The following is a 6016-nucleotide window of genomic DNA, read 5'->3' as shown; positions in this document are numbered from 1 at the left end:
GGGCAGCAGTCACAGATTGGTTGGTGAGGTGTATGAGTCTAGCAACAGCATTCATAATAGACTGAAGAGGGGATAGCCTGTGTAAGGGTAGGCCATTAAGGAGAGAGTTGCACCAGTCGAGGCGGGAAATAACCAAGGAATGAATACGTTGCTTTGTGGTGTCGTTAGTCAGGGACAAATTCTGGAGCTGTTACGGAGGTTAAGGTGGCAAGATTTAGCCAGTAATTAGATGTGGGGGCTGAAGGAAAGGTCAGAGTCAAGGATTACACCCAGCACCATGGCATGTGTGGAGGGACCAATAGTTGTGCTGTTGATCTTAACGGTAAAGTCATGGGAAAGGGACCAGGAAGGAGGAAATAGAACAAGCTCAGTTTTAGAAAGATTGAGTTTGAGAAAGTGGTGTGACATCCATACCGATATGTCATTCAGTAAGTTTGTGATCCATGAGGAGATTGTGGGGGTGAGTTGAGGAGTAAAGAGATAGATCTGAGTGTCGTTGGCATAGAGGTGGTATTGGAAGGCATAGGAGGTTATCAACTGGCCCAAGGAAGAGGTATAGAGGGAGAATAGGAGGGGTCCAAGGACAGAGCCTTGGGGTACCCCAACAGAAAGGGGAATAGGAGTGGAGGAGATGGAGTTGTACGTGACACTGAAAGTGCACTGAGATAGGTAGGAGAAGAACCAGGATAAAGCATAATCACGGAGGCCAAGGGAGTGGAGTTTGCTGAGGAGGAGGCAGGTGATCAACTGTGTCGAAGGCAGCAGAGAGGTCCAAGAGCATGAGTATGGAGTACTCGCCATTGGTTTTAGCAGTTAGTAGGTCGTTGGTGAGTTTTAGTAGGGCAGTTTCAGTGGAATGTTGTGGGCGGAAGCCGGACTGTAGGGGATCCAGAAGGTTGGCGTCAGTGATGTGGCAACTCATTTGGTCATGGACAAGGCATTCGATGAGCTTGGAGGCAAACAGGAGCAGGGTCTTATGTTATTCAAACAGGTGGGGTCTAGTGAGGGTTTAAGTATGGGGGTGACCAGTGCATGTTTGAGCGGGGAAGGAGAGGTTGAAGATGTGGGTTAGAGTTTAGGATAGAGCAGGAAGGTGGTCACGGTAAGGGGACAGGTGGTGAGGTGGGCCATGGAGAGGAGTTTGTCAAATTCCTGGGTGGTAACAGGGCAGAAGGAGGAGAGTATTGAGTGCGGTGTTGGACCTGATGTGTTGGTTAGGGGAGGAAGTTGGATGCTGAATATCTTGTTGTGAATTGTGTCGATTTTTTAAATGGTTGGCAATCTTCTGAGTGGTATGCAAGTTAGTGGGTGGGGGCAATAGGGGGTAAAGTAAGGAATTAAGGGTAGAAACTAGTTGTCGAGGTTTGGATGAGAAGTTGTAGTAAGTTTGTTTAGTAGTGTGGAGGCAGGAGTTGTATTTAAGGGCAGATTTGTAGAGGGTAAATTCTTGCAGGGATTTAGATTTACGCCACGCTCACGCAAGAGCACGGCCACGTCTCTTCAGACTTCTGGTGTCATCTGTTTGCCAGGGTTGTGGCAGATGAAACCTGGTTCTGCATGTAGAAAGAGGAGCAAGTGCATCCAGGCAGTGTGTCAGCATGTTGTTGTAGATAGTAGTGGTTAGGTCTGGGAAGGACAGGGGTGCGATTTTGTCGTAAAGTCATCGGTAGCAGAATAAAGGAGTGAAGGGTTGAGATGGCAAAGGTTTCTGCAGGTAGCAGTTTCCAGGTTGGCAGTATGGGAGATAGGAGACAGGGAGACTGTGAAATGAATAAGGTTGTGATCAGATAGAGGAAAAGGGGTGTTAGAGAGGTTGCAGCGTTGGGAGAATACAAGGTCAAGAGTGTTGCAGTTGGAGTCAGTGGTGGTTTGCGTTCATTGCATTCGGTTAAAAGAGGTTAGGTTGAGGGGTTGCGGTGTTAACATGGATTGGAATGTAAAAGTCACCTAGGATGATGGCAGGTACTTCAGGGGAGCGAAAATAGGGTAGCCATGTGGAGAAGTCTTCCAGAAAGCACGACACTGGTCCAGGAGGCTGATAAATGACTGCAACCCTCAGACAAACTGGAGAGAAAAGATGAATTCAGTGCTTTTTGAAAGAGCAGGGGGAAAGAGGGAGGTGTGGGATGAACCAGGAAGGTGCATTGTGGGGAGAGAAGTGCAACGCTGCCTCCTTTTTGTCTACTGGGTCTGGGCGAGTCCAGGAGGTCACTGTGGGAGAGGGCAGCTGGAGAGGTAGTGTTGCATTCCTGAAGTCAGGTTTCAGTAATAGCAAATAGCTTGAGGCAGATGGAGAGGAAAAAGTCGTTGACAGAGGAGAGTTCGTGGAAGACTGAGCAGGCATTCCGGAGAGCACACGAAGGGTGGACAGACTTGTGGAACCAGGTGAAATGGGATAATAATGTGGTAGTTACGGCTACTGTTGGAAGAGGTAGACGGACAATTTTGGGGGTGAGAATTGGCTGGAGGGTGAAGGTTTGGTGTGATGTCCCCAGACATTAGGAGTAGTAGGAGGGGAAGGTGGGAGGGGGATTTATGAGGGCAGATGCAATAGTGGAGTGGAAGTGGTGACATTGCGTGGGCTTAGAATGAGCAGGAGGTGATAAGTGCAGTAATATTGAGGTGGCAGAAGTGAGGGAGATATGTACAGGTTGTGGGCTGGAGGGGGGGGGGGGGGGGGGGGGGGTAAAGAAATACATTTGAGGAGAGAGGACATTGTACCAAAGAAGATTAGTATGAGCATGTTGGAGGGTGGAGAGAGGGGAATAGAAAGAAGGCTGAGGAAAGTTTGATAAAGTTCCCTTTCTTCTTCTAAGTGCCCATGTACAAGTGCCAAACATTGTCGCCGGAGTGACACTTTGCGCAAGGAGTGCCCAGCCAACCCCTCACCATATGCATTTTTAGTGTGACAGTTAACCAGCTGTTTATTGGTCAAAGACAAACCATTCGAGCAGGAAGTTATGGTGTGGGGTTGACCTAGATGGTTGCATATGGAACATCTGGTGGCAACACACCTGTACATCCCTGTGGTATTTCACCACATACATGTGGATTGCTTAGAGGCGTACATGCTGAGAGAAAACAATTCCGATAGTGCAGGCCTGCCTAGCAACATCCATTCAAGGGACAGCATGGATGTGCAGCTGCAGGGAGACCTTTCTTTGCCTACAAGCTACGGTATCTATAGTCTGGAATTTTAATTTTTTTCTCTACACGACTAATAGTGGCGATAGGTTGGCAATCTTACTGGTGATGTCACCCAGCATCAGTGTGACACTAATACAGTGATCACTGCTAATATGCAGTCACTGAACTAATGACCCTGGCTAGGAAGGGGTTAACAACTAGGGTAATCAAGGGGTTAAATGTGCCTGTGTGTTAAGTGTGCTGCTCTTACTAGTCGATCCAAGTTTGGGATGGGAAACAGATATCTGCCTGTGTACAGAGCTCTGTGTTAATTGTCAACACAGAGCTTTGGGCTGTAAATGTACAGTACACATCTGATCAGCACATCCCAGCCATGAATCATTGGCTGAGACTTTCTGACAGGCTCCAGCTGTGTACAATCACAGCAGGAGCATGCACCCTAAACCTGGAAGTAGGTGGCAATGTATGTTACTTTGCCTACAGTAGCTGATCGTCTGCAGTACAATGTGGGCGTTAAGTCGATACTGCTTAAGAAATTGTGACTATGTGTGATCAAAATTCTTTGCGACGCCTTCATTTTTATTTTCTGTGTTAGTCTGCCAGTTTAATTCTTTGCACAGATTTAATTTTAAAGTTGGTAATTACAGAGGCCATTTCAGGAAAACGGAAAAAAAAAAAAAAAAAAAATAGCTCCCAACTCCTTGTGTCTCCCACTAAGCATCTTTGATTATGGATGCATCATGTGCCCAAAGCCTGTTAGCGATTTCTGTATTCAGAGCATTTTGGTTTCTTGCTCTTGCCTAAATATATACTGGAAAACAGATAGTCTTTGCAACTGTATTTTTGTGGTCTACAGTATACGATTATTATAGCAATCTAGGCATAAGCTGGAGGAGCAAAAACAAAAAAAAAAAAAAAGAACACTTTCAGGTCACCTATCAAGGCAAAAAAAACAAACAAAAAAAAAACAAAAGTGTAATTGAACAGCAACACTGCCAGCAATCCTTTTTGTATATCTAATGGAGCATAGATGCACTATACAGCTATGTTAATCAATTCTGATTGGATGTAACAGGTTACTGCCTTAAAGTGATTGTAAATTATCACCTTTTAAAGACATCCCATTTAAAATAGAAATAAAAAAACAAAAAAAAAAAACAAAATAGTCGTAAAATACATTCCCCATGTTCTTAGCTGCACAAGAGCTGAGATGGAACAGTACACTGAGCTTCCCAGTAAAAGGCTGTGCAGGGTTGGGGGGGTGCAAGGACAAGTCTCATCATGGGAGGAGAACAGGCCGAGTTCCCAGCACAGCTAGCTGACCACAATGTGCTTAGTGTGGTCAGTTTTTGATAGTAACGCAGAGGGGCTAGCAGGAACACCAGGGATTTCACACAAAAGTAATACAAAAAGAGGACAGGATACTTTCATACAAGTACATGGTACAGCAGGCACATATCAGGAATATGGGTTTACATATGCCATGTATCTGTCCATTCAGATGTATTAGTGATTCTATAGGCCTGTCCCCTGTTTTTCCTTAACCCTCCTCAATTGTTTAGGAGCAGTGCGCAAAGTGTGAGGACACATGTGCATAGCCAGATGGTACACACATACTAGAGTCAATTTAGAGAGGTGTAAATTTACCCCTCACAAAGAGGCACATGTAAAACCCCATTTAAATAGTGTCCTGGCCAAGACCAAGGGATCCCAGTGCTTCAAAGCTCAAGTGCTAATCCCAAGCTATCTGCCTTGTGTATATGCAAGCATGTTATCTGGTGCTAGAATAGTGCAGCGGGTGATGCATAGCAGTAAAGGGCCAGGCTTTGAGTTACTATGAACACATTCATGAAATGTCATCTGTGCTGAGCCTATGACATACAGTAGCAGAGCATTTCATGATCACGTGACAATTCACAAACCCTCACCTTTTTTAGTCCAAGACCATGATCCACACCCATTATGCACGCATGGAATGATGATCACCTACAAATCCAGCCCTAAATGTGCAACGCTCAAGCCCACCAGAACTGGGCTCTACAAAAAATAATATCTACCCATACGTATCACTAGACTGCCAATAGTCCACAATATCACAAAATGACCAATCTAGACTTTCCCTCCATACTCTCAACTCCTATATCCCCCATAACTGCTTCCATTTATACTCAAAATGCTTGCTTGAATATTACAACCAATTTCTAATACGTGTTCTGGATTGTGTTTTGACCAGAGTTCTCCTTGAAATTGAATTTGGATTACCGGTAACTTTGCATAACAAAAATATTGGAGTCTCAGAATCACCTCCATCAAGTTCTATTGGAATCAGGAATTGTTGGAACATGTTGCAGCTGTCTGGTATGTGGCAAGGTAACCAAATTAAATGTTGATGTTAAAATTAGTTGAGTAGCTGGCCAAACCATATTTTCTGTGTAGACATGCATGAAAAAGATAAGCAAATTTGGTTTACACATTTTGAAAATTCAAACCACCATTTGCTAATCAAAAAAAGATCATGTAAAAAAAGTTTACATTGTTGCTCTCATAGTTAAGTGAGCTTTCCATGGTAATCTACCACATCTTCATGACTACAAAAACAGGTTGTTAAATATACAGCACCAGTCATCTGTGTTTACATCCCAATCACTAAAACTTAAGTAAACCTTGCAAGAAAAATGCAGTATGTAACAAGTGGGGGCAGTTTGTTTATAATGCATAGTCATCTTTATGATTATTGCTGGTTTTGCAGCTATGCATTCAATGTCTGAAGAGGCACTTTAGAACAACAATATTTTCTGTAACGCCTTATTAAGCACAGGCAAAGTCACCTTTCAAAATGGAAAAATCATTAGAAGGAACGTTTTGATAA

This window comes from Aquarana catesbeiana, linkage group LG01, assembly GCF_042186555.1.
Source record: "Aquarana catesbeiana isolate 2022-GZ linkage group LG01, ASM4218655v1, whole genome shotgun sequence".
NCBI lineage: Eukaryota > Metazoa > Chordata > Amphibia > Anura > Ranidae > Aquarana > Aquarana catesbeiana.
Note: the sequence above shows the minus strand (reverse complement) of the source record.